We start from the raw sequence: 15,437 nt of genomic DNA, 5'->3' as shown, positions 1-15,437 counted from the left end.
TCTGAGTTCTGCTGGTGTCATTCTGTATGGTGGAATAGATATGGGCTGAGTATCTGGGAGAAGGTCTATGCTGAAGTCTATTTTCGTCTTGGGAGAAATTTCAGGAAGATCTTCTGGGAACGCATCTGAATATTCATTTACTACTGGGACTGATTCAAGACTGGGAGTTTCAGAACTAGAGCCCTTAACTCAAACAAGATGATAGACACATCCCTTGGATATCATTTTCCTTGCCCTTAGGTAGGAAACAAGCTGACCCCTGAAGGCTGAAGTATTACCCCTCCACTCTAGGATGGGTTCATTCAGAAATTGAAATTGGATAATTCTATTTTTGTAGTCGACTATGGCATCATAGGAATAAAGCCAATGCATGCTGAGAATGATATCAAAATTAGTCATCAAGTCTGCTGAAGTGACTTTCTAGAATACCATAACCGGACAGTTCCTGTATACCCACTGGGGTATGATAGTTTTACCCATTGGGGTATGATAGTTTTACCCACTGAGGTAGATACTGAGAAGGGCTCTGCTAGAATTTCGAGACTGACTCTAAAATCAACTACTGTATAAGGAGTAACAAAAGGCAAGAAAGCTCCTAGATCTAGCAAAGCTTAAATATGTATATAAAAAATCTGTAACATACCAGTGACCACATCGGGAGATTCTCCTAGTCCTGTCGAGACTGAAAAACATAAATTCTATTTGGACATTGCCCATTGGCCACTAGTGGAACTGGAAGTGGCACCCTGCTAGTTTGGGCTACTGGATTGAGCTGAGGAACGGTTAGGATGACCCTGAAAACCTGACTGGGGATAATATCTCACTCTGTGTCCTGGCTTGCAAATCTAAAACAAACATCACCGCCAGCTCTGCAAACACCCTGATGGTGCTTGCCATAAGTCTGACAAAGAGGATGAGTTCACACACTACTAACACTGCTCTGAGACCTACAGCCTGGCACCCTATCTTTGTTACCATTCATGAACTTAAAAACTGGAGCACTGGCTGAGGAAGGAGCTGGAGCTGAGGACTTTGAGTGGAACTGAGAATGATTCCCACCCTCTGACTTAGGCTGAATAAAATGAAAACTACCTGTTCTATCTCTCTTATTCTGTTTTTTTCTCTTCTTATTCTTCTGCTCCTCTATCTACTAAGCATGGATCATGAGCCTAGCTAAGTCTATATCACTAATCAACATCGTGGTCCTGAAATCCTTAACCACACTATCATTCACTCCAGACACAAACTTACTCATTCGGGATCTACTATCTGCCACCACATGAGGAGCATATCTAGCTAGTTGAGTAAACTTAAGATAATACTCTATCACTGTCATATTGACCTGCCTGAGGTTGATAAATTCTAACATCTTAGCTTCTCCCAGCTCTAGGGGAAAGAATCTATCTAGAAAAGTAGTGGCAAACTCCTCCCAATCAATAGGTCCTACATCTACAACCCTCTCTGCTTTCCACTGATTAAACCAAGTGTGAGCCATATCCTGCAACTGATATGCATCTAGCTCAGCACTCTAGATAGAAGTCACTCCCATAATATCAGTAATCTTCTGCACCCGATCAAGATACTCCTGAGAGTCTCATCTGACTTAGACCCAGTAAAAGAAGGATGATTTATTCGGATAAAGTCCCAAATTCTAGCTGTAAAAGAATTGGCCACTGGGTTAGCAGGAATGATATCTGGACATTTATTCTGGGCAGTAACTAAATGAGCAAGAGTAGTGAATGCAACTTTAAATTCTGCATGGGAGACATGTTCGCCTAAAGGATTAGGTTGATTGGGCTGATCGGGATGAGGGGCTGGCTGATCTCCTGTTCCTCTTTGGAGGCATTTTTCTGTAGATAGAGGAGAAAGAAGGATTAGACTGAGAGTTTAACTAGAGCTCATGCTTACTCGCATGACGTGAATACAGAAAGAAGGGAAGCTATTCCTGAAATATTTCATAACCTCTTGTTCATAAATATGGCATACTACACACCCGTGTACAAGACTCTACCAGATGCAACTTTCAGAATTTATAGGACTCTATTGAACCTTTGGCTCTGATACCAAGTTTGTAACGCCCCGAGTCTGGTATCCCAAACGCTACACGGTGCTAACAATCCTGAAGGACCATTAGCTAACACATGACTGATGTCTGTAATTGAGCATTGGATAATAGTAATATTGGAATAACAATATAACAGAAATAAATGCAGAAATCTAGCGAAAAACTTTCCATAATGTTCAAATACTAAACAATACTGAATAAAACAACGTTTGGACAAAGTATGATAATACCAAGACTGAAATAACTATCTGAACATGCCATAGTCTGAAATCCTCTAAACTGTCTGAATAAGGAGTTGATGGGACATGTCCCTAACTAACTTTATCTACTGAAGACTCACCACTGACTCTGACTGTTGATATCTGAGCTGCTAAGAGTGATCGGGAACCTGAGCGTCCGAACCTATGGTATAAAATACTATAGCACAAAATAAAAGTATGTGTCAGTACATGTAAATGTACTGGTACGCGTAAATGTACTGGTACGCATAGTGAGGTAATAATAAATGCAAGGGTTCATATGCATGAACTAAACTGACTGGATAACATGAACATGACTACGTGAGGATACATGCATGAATACATAACTGTAACTGAAATCATAAGGATTCTAAATACTAAGATTAATGATAACTTAGATTATTGATAACTGATAACTAAGTGATCATGTTAGACAGTCCTAATTCTAATGGAACAAGATGAGTTCGTACTAAGCTGAGTGACTGTATCTGACCGTCCTGAAATCTGTAGAACTATTTGAGTTTTTTACTGAAGACTGAGACTGAGACTATGGGAGGTAGTCATCTAACCGATATACCCTAAATAAGATATTATAACTGAGTTGGGGTTCAATATGTAATCCCAATTGGAAGGGTGTCAATATTGCGCCACTGGTAAGGACAAGCTGTGAGTGAACCACATCTGTCAGGTACTCTAACAAGAATGGTGGGATCTTCATCTGATAGGTTAATCCACCTCATCAACCCTCATCTGACAGGTTTTGATGTCTCAACCTACGCTGGCTACGTAGTTCTGAAATACAAGGACTACTTCTAAGAATCACACCCTCTGACTGGTAGGTAAGTTCCCATCCTTGGGTTCACTCGGTGCTGAATCCTACTCCCAACTGAATAGACACTGAACGGAGTATAATGGACTGAACAGGCCTGAGTTCACTGAATTCCGTTGACTGACAGAATATTACTGAATTTGCTTAACTGATTGAGTTACTAAGGACTGAACTGAATACTACTGAGTTTTCCTGAGTTCTGAGACTAACTGAATTCTCCTGATCGTGGCTTGACTGAGGTTATCTTGAAACTGATATTGGCTCTAGGCACACAACTAAATTGTTGGGTATTAAATACCCTCAGAGCTTGATAGCATAAAACTAAATAAAACATGACACTACTTGAACACATGACCATAGTCAACAATTCATAATACTATCATTGCGGGATTTCATGAAGCATGCGCAAGTCATAAGCTTACATATGAATGGGAATACATGTTAACGTAATATAATTTCACAAATTCATACTTATGAGCATTCCACCAAATCATTACAAGACATAGCTTTAGCATGGGAGTTATTTTGAACATGTGGGTACATCATGAATTCATCATTGAGATCACAAATAGGTCATAATACACGATTCTTATTCACTTAGGCATTTTTACAAACACATGGAAGGCATAACCTTTTCTAGGGCATGAATCAACAACTAATACATCATGGCTATATCAAGCACTTTAAATTTAAGGATTTCAATCTACATACTAACATAAAGTCATGAAAATTCAATAAAGATTCAATCTTGGAAATCCTATCACAACAGAAACATGTGTACAATAAAACCTACAACATGAAAATTCAAAATTCATGTTTTGAAAAGGGTTTCTTGAACTCCAAGGGTGAAAGGGACCCTTGGATGAACACTTTACATACCTTGGTTGATAATTTCTTGAGGATTGATGGAAGAAAGCTTGAGTTCTTGAATTGAAATTAATCACCTAGGGTTTCTTGTTCTTGAGCACTTGTGAAATAATGAATGTATTTAGACAAAAGAGAGCTAAATTTTGTGTTACGAGGGCTGAAGGTCGGGGGAAAATAACTTAATTACCCTTAAGCATATGGTAATTTAATGACTAAAACTGGGCATTAACGCGTTTGGCGATGCGGCGCGTCGATGCCATCGACGCGATACTCGACGCGTTGCGCCATGATCACGCCATGTCTCAGGACTTTTGACTGGAAATCTGGTAACAATATTAACCAACACGATAGGCGACGCGGCGCGTCAAGATCGCGTTGGTCTAAACTAGGTCCGAAAAATTCAAAACTTGTCTGAAAACACCTATTGAACTTCTTGATCACGAATTAACAAAAATATAGACCATTAAAGGACATTAAGGTCGCAAAATGAGATTGCCAACTTTCGAAGGTTAAAAATAAACTAAGTCTAGAAACTTAGCCAGAATTTTCTAAGTCTGGACCCTTAACAAGCTTAAAGAATTGAATTAAGCTTAGAAATTTTGCGGGATCTTACAGTTCAGTTTATCGATTTTTAATTTTTAAATACGCTAAATCAATAACCAAATCAAAAAGATATTTTCTTATCGAATTTTAGTCCTTAACAGTTCGATTTTTTATTTAACCGATAAGAAAATACTCATAAAATAGAAAATTAGTAACTAACTTGAAAATAAACCAACTATTAGTTGCAATCAAAATCCTATATATATTTATATATATATATGTGTGTGTGTGTGTGTGTGTGTGTGTGTGTGTGTGAGTATGTGTGTATGTGTGTAAAATAATAATTTAATATAATTTTATTGGGTTATCGATTTACCCAATAACCCAATTAAAAAAATCAAAATCAAACCAATAACCCAATAATTTTTTTTAATAAAATCATTAACCCAATAACGATAAATCAATAACATTTTTATCGGTTCGATTTTTGTACACTCCTAACTTAAATTGTGATTTCTTACTTCATTAATTATAATAGAAAATGTATTTATGCATGTATGTCTCCTGAAAATCCTAATGAAATAATAATCAAAAACTACTATGAAACACTAACCGAAAGAGAAATAATTCTTATTTTTAACATACACAAAAAATACATAATATTTTTGGATAATAACTTACTTGATCGACTAAAATTCAACCTTTCACTATTTCAGAGCAGAGAAAAGCTCAAAAATACAATTTTTTTAGAGAGAAATCAGATAATTAAGGTTAGAAGTGGGTTATTTTTTTATATAGGATAAATATGAGGGATGTTGATGGTATTTATCCACATGGTCAGACACATATAGTTTTTTCCACAAGTATGCATGTGTTTTACATGTTATGGTTTGTGGGCCAAAAAGGGTCGTGTGACATACTAAAACAACAAATTCGGGAGGGGGGGAGGGGGTACTTAAGATGACTCAAAGTTCAGGTGTACCATAAATAAAATGAGACAACTTCAGAGGGGTAATTGATACATCTCTCTTTTTTGAAAGGTTATGTAAAATTTCTTTCGTTCTTTTTAAAAATATTAATGTAAATAAATAGAGAGAAGAAGTAAAAATTCAGAAATATTTAGAGAGCAACACGTCACCGGGGCTATGTCCCTCTTATTTATATACTAGATATTGAAGGGCCCAGTTACGGGCCCAATATTTTAATTTTAAGAAAAATAAATAATTATAATTTGCTATTTAATTATTACTCGTAAAAATATTTTATTATCATTTTTATTAATGTAACCAATTGTTCGTTATCAATAGTATTCATTCATTCAATGAATATAATTCGTATTTGTTCACTTGGAGTTGTATATATAGATACATAACTATAAAAATATAGTCAAACATGATTATATCCATAAGAATTCAATTGAATGGGAAAATCACAGAACTCTTGTTTGTATCTAACCAACTCAAGTTCAGCATTTTCTTGTTCTTTACTCTTGGCCTTTTTCCTATTTTTAAAGAGAGTTAGTTTGAGAACTTCAGACTTAAGATTATTGTTTGACATCTCAAGTTCTATAACCTGTTTCTTAAGAGTGTATTTTTCCTTGTCAACTATATCTGAGCAAGCCTTTAGATCAATGAGATCAAATTTGAGACTTGCAAGACTATATAATAATTCATCCTTATCAGAGAATAACTCTTGGAAATCATCAATCAATGCACTCATTAAGGAAACAAGTTTTGGTTTTGAAAATAATTGAAGTTTTTATTTGAGTTCAAGTATGCTTAGCTCAGAATCTCCATCTTCTTCATCTATATCTGAATCTCTAAAATCCATGAATACAGTTTCATCAACTTCATCTTCATCTAAATCAGATCCCCAGGCTGCTATTATTGCATGCTCCTCCTTTCTTTTTGCCTTCAGTTACTTTTCAGTCCTTTCCTTCTTCCATTCCATTTCTTAGACTAGATAGTCTCTGATCTGATGATCAGTTTTACCATATTTGTAGCATCCATTTGGATTATCATTGGAACGTTTCTTAGTACTTGTTCCCTTCTTCTTCTTAAAGAATTTGCTGAAGTTTTTGGTTATGAAGGCAACTTTCTCTTTATTAAGTTGAAAATCCTCATCACTATCAAAAGCTTTCAATGCTAAAATTTTCTCAGAAGAAGCTTGTTCTTTGGTTCCATCAATTTCCATTTCATAAGTCCTTAAGTTCCCTACTAGTTCATCCAGGGTCATGCCTTCAAGCTCCTAATTTGCCTCCCTGATTGTAGTTACCTTAACATTCCATTTTGATCTAGGCAATACCCTTAGTACTTTTTCAACTTGTTCCTCCTCAGAGATGATCTTTCCCAGGGAAGTCAACTCATTTGTCAAGGTGGTAAGCCTTGTCATCATTTCATGCAGGGTTTTATTTTCTTTTATTTTGAATGCCTCATACTCAGTAAATAGAAGAGAGATCCTGAATTTTCTTACTTGAGAGGTGCCTTCATAGGCATTCACTAGTGCATCCCAGATTTGCTTAGCAGTAGTGCAGGTGGATACCCTGTTATATTCAGCAGGTCCTAATCCACTGACCAATATGTTCTTGGCCTTTGTATTTTTCTTCAACGCCAATAAGTCATTAGGATTAAACTCACTCCTTACCTTCTTGACTTGTTCACCATCTACCATTTTCATTGGAATAGTAGGACCATCAGTAATCCTGTCCCATAATTCATAGTCTTCATCTTGAATTAACATCTCCATCCTTGCTTTTCACCAGATAAAATGAGAGCCATCAAAAGTTGGAGGTCTAGTAGTTGACTGGCCTTCACTGTGACTAGTAGGAGGTACAGAATTCATCATGTTGATATTTTCTTAGGTGCTAGCATTATTTAAGACAACCCCGCTCTGATACCACTTGTTATAGTACGAGCCCTTCTAATTGTCTATCAGTAGAACAGGTAAGTAAACGTGGTTCACAGAAGTAAAAGCTAAATACAGTATTTTTACGTGGAAAACACCCGGCTCAGGAAAGATATAAAAAACCATGACCTGTACCTCTACAGGATTTAACCCCAACTTCACTATAATACTTGAGCCTCAACAATCAAAAAAGTTACAAGATTTCTTGTAAACTAGGAATTAAAAATTCTAGCTCCTATCACTACAAAAACATAAATCTTCCCAAAATAAGTGTTCCCAAGTCTTCGAGTTTCCTAACTTGAAGACACAACTTCTAACTTAGTTTATAGATCACTGAGACTAGAACAATGACTCATTACAACTCAAAGAACCTACCTACTACACACAATCTATGACTTAAGTAAGGAACCAGGTTCTTCTTCAAGTATGAGAACTGTTTTGCTAATTGTTGATTTTCTTTTCAGTGCATTGAGTAAGTTAATTGATCGTGATTTATTGTATATATGCACACTTGTAATACACTTGCGATGGAGTCCTAGTTGATTTATACTTCTTTCTTATTTCAACTCTATCAAGTAACTTTACTTCTTATTGTAGCCATTTCTCCTCCCCTAGTTGAATAGGACTCTTTTGCTTTATCCTTTATCCTTGCAGAACTCTTCTCATTGTTGGACTTCTAGATCAACTCAACTTCTGAGTATTGCATTTTTCTTCCACTTTACTGAAGTGATAATTATTTGAGAAGGTTCCTGAATATTCTTGTTTATCCAGTCCTGTCTATGCATAATATCATCTTATCAACAGTCTTGCCTGCAACTTTTCTTTGTATACTTGAATGGACCAACTTTCACAACATGTTTCATTCATATGTATATCATCAAAACTCTACATGCCTTAACAACATGTCATTGCTTAATTATGTTACTTTACTATTGTTGTTATAGAAATGCATAGATAATGATACATGGGATTAATTATATTGCTTTACCATTTTACTAAAGTAAAACCACTTTTTCAGTGGCATAAGAGCTTATGTCAATATATGGTGATAAAAATTTTGAATCTTTAGCAAAGCAATAAGCAAGTTTTCATAGTTAGAGATCTTTTATTTAGAAATCTCCATCTACCGCAATGGGAAGTAAACTGTTTCATCGCCATCGATTGCTGATAATTGATTATGATGCACTTTTGTTTTCTTTTGTAGAAGTAGTAATTATTTGATGTGGATTTATCAAGTTCTAGTCTTAAATTTTGAAGGTTCATGAGCAGTATGTGACTAAATTACACAAAAAGTTACGGTGTTACTCCCAGCAATGAGTAAAAAATTTGCTATATGCAATACCTCTGATAACTTGATTTCCACTTTTGTCTTAATAATTTTGTTTTTGGTCTACTGGGAGATAGTTGTAATAGATCACAAAACTTATTATATTTTCATTTTTTTATTTAACAAGCAAAAGGAACAATTATTATTCATCGGACAAAATTTATGAGGAAACCAGGGCAAGGTTGCCAAAAAGGATGGTCTTCAAAACTATTTTGCCAAATAGCCACAAGTTTGAAAAAATTGGCCAAATACCCACTTAATTCTACATCACCACCAACTTTTCCAACTTAACAACTTTAACCTCAAGTTTCATAATAATTCACTTTAACCCAATATTTCTAATTTAATAAATTCATCCACAAGTTTCTAATAAGACACTTCAACCCACTCCATCATCCACCATTATATATACAAAAATATCTAGGTTTTCAAAAATTTTTAAAAAAATAATTCAAAAGCTAAAAATAGAAGGTGGTTCTTTCCCTCCAAAAAAAGCTCCGATTCCGGCGTCCTTTCCGACATTATTTTCTGGCAATCAACTCTAAATAAGTTCACAAACATCATAAGCTTGTGCATTGCATCCATTTTACCTCATTTGTTTATTATCTTCTCAAACACACTTTCCACCATTGTTAAAAAGGTTTAAATCAGTCACATCACTCAAAAAATCTTTAAAAAGTACATTACAATAGCTTAGGCAGCTCCAAGTTCATTTCTCTATTCCATAAACCCAACGATCACTGATTAGAAGCAATATTTGCAATTTTAAGTTTTTGTACGGATATATGTGCAGTCATCGACCCATCATCTTCAGCCATCGACCGTGCATACACCCCTACATAGACTCTAAGCATAATCTACCATCGACCAAAGCTTAATTCTAGGATGTCTATTGGAGAATTTGTTCTGGTTTCGGGTGATTTCATGGGAGAATTTATGGAGACTCCCAAATATTAAAAATGGAGATCTTTTACCAAGGTGACAATGCCCATTCCTGTTCGCCGCAATAGTTTATACGATGCATTCGTTGCAAGCGTAATGCAGAGCGGGGATCTTGATTATGTATCGAGTGACGTGGTGATTAGTTATCTAATGCATTCGAAGGAAAAGGTAAATTCTATGATCATAAATAATGATGTACGTGTGCTGACGTACATGATGGATGTCGATGCAGATGGCTTTAGGCCTATTTTGAGGATAAATACAGTTGAGAGGTCCTTTGAAGGACCGTATAATTCATCACTACCCCCACCTCGGTTCCCAATAGTCGATGATGATTTGAATAATTATGAGAACGATGTTGATCATCCAATTAACATGGAAGATAATTCTATGCATATGGAAGACTTTTCATCAGACTCGCAAGATAATGAAGAAGACTGTGGAACGAGATCATAACTAGGACACTTCTTCACCGATGGAACCAACTTCTATTGTGGTCAAACATTCGTCGATACAAAAGAGCTAAAAATGCTACTAGACACAGCAGCAGCGAGGCAGTTTATTAATTATTATATGGAGAAGAGCTGCACCAAATTCATGAAGGAGAAATGCTTATCTCGTGGTTGTGGATGGTTGTTGTAGAAAAAAAAGTACAACACCTCAAACAGATTTCACATATACAAATATATCGGGTTGCACACGTGCGGTGTTGAACATGCCAACCGCAGGCATAAGAGAATCTCCTTCGAATTTATTGCTTCACTATGCATAGATCATTTTTGGGATGGTAAGGGTCCAAGCATAAGTGAAATTCAAAGGATTGTGTTTAAGGAGACGCATTGCAACGCAAGCTATTGGATGTGCTGGAAGGGAAGTATAATTATGAAGAACATCATTCGTGGGACACCGGAGCACGGATATGCTTACTTGCTGGGTTTTTCCCACATGATGGAGTAATTGAATCTTGGGTCTTCCTACTCTATCATGGTAAACAGCATGAATCGATCGTTCGTTTAATACTTCTTAGCATTCAGAACTTGCATACGGGGATATTTTCATATGAGAAAGGTAATTACCATCGATGGCATACATTAGTATGAAAAGTACGGGGGTGTGTTGCTGAGTGTCATTGCACAGGACACCAAAAATCATATCTTTCCAATTGTCTTTTGTGTCGTGGATAAAGAAAACGATGGTTCTTGGATCTTCTTCTTCCAGAAATTGAAGTCTATCGTAGAAGATAAACCAGATCTATGTGTTATCTTTGATAGGCACATAAGCATTGCCAATGTTTTCTCCAGTGTTTACAGTCGTGCATATCATGGACTTTGTATGAGGCACCTTTCTAAAAATCTGCGTGTAAATCAGCAATGTGGAGAACATCTTTATCTATTCTACACCATGGCAAAGGCTTATACTGTTGATGATTTTAGTGAGCATTTTGCCGAATTGAAGAATAATTGCCCCGAGGCAGCACATGTCCTTGAAAATGTGTTTGGTTTTAAGAAATGGAGTAGAGCACACTTCCCGGGCAAGAGGTACGATATGATAACTACAAACATCGTCGAGTTTCTCAACTCGGTGTTGATGGATGAACGGGAGTACCCTGTGTTGTACATATTCAATTCAATTACAAGAAAATTTGCTGAAAAATTTACGGAGCGGCATGCCTTTGTCACTGGTAAAAACAACAAATTTATGCCTTTGCAGAAAAGATCCTGCAGGATAACAAGAGTGCAAGCAATTCCTTGTATGTGACTAATGCAAATGTGGGTCTCAACTAATTTATGGTGTTTGGCAACGGTGTTCTATCAAGGTCAATCTGTTGGAGAGGAGTTATTCTTGTCAGAAATTTGACTTGGTGAAAATACCATGCGAACATGCGATGGCAGCTTTGCGATCAAAGTATGGCGATGACGTAGGTTATGGTAACTCCATCTCCGAGTACTCTTCACCAATTTATAAAGCTGAAACTTACATCCTCGCGTACTCGAAAGCTATTAGCGTTGTCTCTCCAGAGGCCGAATGGACTGTGCCATAGGAAGTGCAAGACACTAACATTTCTCCACCCCCTACGATCGCAAACTCAGAAGAAAGAAAGTCAAATGCACTAAGGGCGTCGGTGAGACACTCAAGTCCAAAAGGAGGAATAGGTGTTCAAAATGCAAGAAATTCAGGCATAAAAGAACCACATGTAGAATGGCCAATAAATCATAGACAACCTTTTTTTTTTCTACAGTTGTATGCTCTTTTTTGAGCTTCTTCTCATTCTTCTTTGGCACCTACGGTAGAGATTGGAGAGCTACTATTTTGGTGGATAAATGTTCATTTCTGAAGAATTTAACGTTCAGTTTTAATCGATTTAAAGCATTGTCTATGATAGACTGTGTAAATTCTACGGTATATCATTCACACGGTCTATAAAATATTATGTATTGGTTATATGATTACTTATCAAACACGTTATGTTGGTCTTTTTACCGCCTTATCTCTCCAATTGATGCAATAAATCATTGTTTCCCGTTCCCATTTGATGAAAAGCTGCAAAAATGTCTGTTCTCAAGAAAAACTGCTGGTATACTCAAACCAAGAATTTTCTATGGTCACACGCGTCGACTGACCATTGGGTGGAAATCTGAAAGGACACGTTCTATAGGTCTTTAAATAAAGTGACTATTTCTATGTAACCCTTCAGTTGTACCTAAACCCGACACACCAGAAACCCTCGTCTTCTTCCCTAAAATTTAAAACATGACTGGTCATCGGATTCCCCTTCGCCAAATCAGACGAGTTCTGCCTTGTCACTATGATCTATTGCTGCTACGTAATGACCTTGATCGGCTTTTCTACATCCTGGGAGAAGACCGAGCATACTTGGAGCGTGAGCTCGGGCGTATTGCTCGTTTCCTCCGAGCAATTCTGGAGAGGCTTGGCATGAACGGCAATGACTACATCACTCCCAACCATCCCCCTAAATTTAATTTATGTTTTTATTTTAATTTATGTATTTAATTTTTTTTTATTGTTCATTGCAGAAGAAGCTTTCTTGGTAGGGTTGTTGTTAGAAGAAAGCTTCTTCTTTTTTTTTGCTTATTTTGCTTGTTCTGGCCGCTGTGCCAATGGATGTATAATTCCCAAATTTCTGCAATGAACCAATGTTAATATAAGTATTTCTGATTTCAAATTTTATTTCCCTCGTTTTGGTTATTGTTGTTTTTTGAGTTTACTTTATTACATGTTCAATGAATGCATCTGTAGATCGACTTGATTGAATTCACATAGATTAAATACAGATCACATATGTAGTCCATCCTCGATCGTAGACTTAGTATCGCATCGACCAAACAAGGTAGTCGATCGTAGACCGTATGAGTCGATGGCCCATGAGTGGCTCGTAGTTTGAAAGAAAATGATTAAATTTAAAAAGGTTTAAACAAATAATCACATGATTTGGGGCTGATGAAAAAATATAATTATATTTAAAAAGATTTAAAAAGTTAATAACATGTTTTGGGGCTGGTGAAAGGAAATAATTAAATTAAAAAAGATTTAAATCGATAATTCACGTGTTTTGGGGCTGGTTAAATAAAATAAGTACATTTTAAAAAATCTTAAAAACATAATCACATGATTTGGGGGTGTTTAAAGAAAATAATTAAATTAAACAAGCTTTAAACACATAATCACATGATTTGGGGGTGGTTAAACAAACAATCTTGAACTGTTGGTGACGCTTAATAGACTGTCATTGATGTTGACCCATGTCAAATCCATGTAAAAAATATACTTGTGTTTTAAGGGTCCATCGACCCGCTTGGTCTACCGTAGACTTACACCTTCAGGAGTGCATAGATTAGTCTCCTGATTATTCATAAACCACATAGTTCTATGTACACTGCTATAGACCAACACTTGAATGTTGTTTAAAAATGAATAAATAAATTAAAAATAAATATAGTATGGGTTTGTAAACATATGAAGGAGTGTAAACAAGTCACATAATCATATTAGAGCTTATACAAATTAGGAATGGTGAATTAATAAGTATGGGGGTGGGTATTTGTCGAAACAAACAATACCCCAAAAGTAATGCTTGTTGAAGCACAAGTATATTTTGAGGATGTTGATTGTATTTGATGACTACCCATTCCACATACTTCTTCAATCACCACCCCCAAATCAAAAGAGTATGTGGAATGGATAGTGGTTGAACAATCATCATCCTCAAAACATACTTGTGCTTTGACAACCACTACTCTTACGATATTGTTTATTCAACCAATACCCATCCACACACTCCTTAATTCACCACCCCTAATTTGTATAAGCTCTAATATGTTTATGCGACTTGTTTGCACTCCTTCATATGTGTACAAACCCACACTACATTTATTTTTAATTTATTTATTCATTTTTAAACAACATCCAAGTGTTGGTCTATAGCAGCGTACATAGAACTATGTGGTCTACGAATAATCAGGAGACCAATCTATGCACTCCTGAAGGTATAAGTCTACGGTAGACCAAGCGGTTTGATGGACCCTCAAAGCACAAGTATATTTTTTTACATGGATTTGACATGGGTCAATCGATGCACTCCTTAAGGCATAAGTCTACGATAGACCAACCGAATCGATGGACCCTCAAAGCACAAGTATATTTTTTACTGTAACATTTTTTATTTAACATATCATTGAGGGTCCATCGATTACGAGAGTCTACGGTAGACTTTGGTATCTCGTTGATGGATGACATAGGTCATGATCTACGACAGTCTATTAAGTGTCACCACCAGTTCCAAAAAAAAATACTGTTCCAATGGTAATAAATGGCTACTTTTGTAATCCATCAGTGTTAACACTTCATTTTTACTTCATATATAAGGTGTCCATCCTTCATTATTTTATTTCATTCTCTTTGTTTTGTTTTTAAAAATTCTACAATGTCTCGAGTATCTCAAACATCCAATTCTAAAAACACTCTAATTTGTCATTATGGGAATGCGGCTGTCTTGAGGATGTCACGCACGAATTCAAATCCAAGTCACAAATTTTATAATTGTGAAATTGCAAAGGTGAGTTGTGTGTGTCTTTTTTATAAAGTTAAGTTTATTGTTATGTAATTATTATTTTTTTCTAGGATAATGGCGTATGCTCATTTTTTAAATGGCTTGATGAGATATCACCTCCAACCAGTCCATCAACGTTGAGTTCGGGACCTGAGACATCAAATTTTTAAGGCTTAGCAAAATTTAATCTACTACAAAGGCTCCAACAATTCGAAGAAAATAAAGATTTTCTAATGACTTTGTTCAAAGAAGCCGAAGAACAAAGGAATCACTTTAAAGTATTGCTACATGACACACAAATAAAATTGATTTTGACCAAAGAAAGGGAGAATGGCCTAAAAATGATGTTATGTGCTATAATGCTAGTATTCGTTCTTTGAAAAAGTGTAACATGGATGTAGTGATATTGAATAAATTAAAATACTTCTATTTTTCTATAATATTAATACTATTTTTGATAGAATCATGGTTGATCAAACAACACATCAACTAAAATTCAAGCAGCATGGTAATGATAGACTATGCATGCGGTATACAAAAGATTAAGTATACATTCTATGATATCAAGCATACACTGTACCAACTATGACAACACCCTGCATATTCAAATTCCATGCCACAAATTAGTTTGATAGAAACAGATTCAGTGCAGA

The sequence above is a fragment of the Capsicum annuum genome, chromosome 5 (genome assembly GCF_002878395.1).
Source record: "Capsicum annuum cultivar UCD-10X-F1 chromosome 5, UCD10Xv1.1, whole genome shotgun sequence".
Lineage (NCBI taxonomy): Eukaryota > Viridiplantae > Streptophyta > Magnoliopsida > Solanales > Solanaceae > Capsicum > Capsicum annuum.
Note: the sequence above shows the minus strand (reverse complement) of the source record.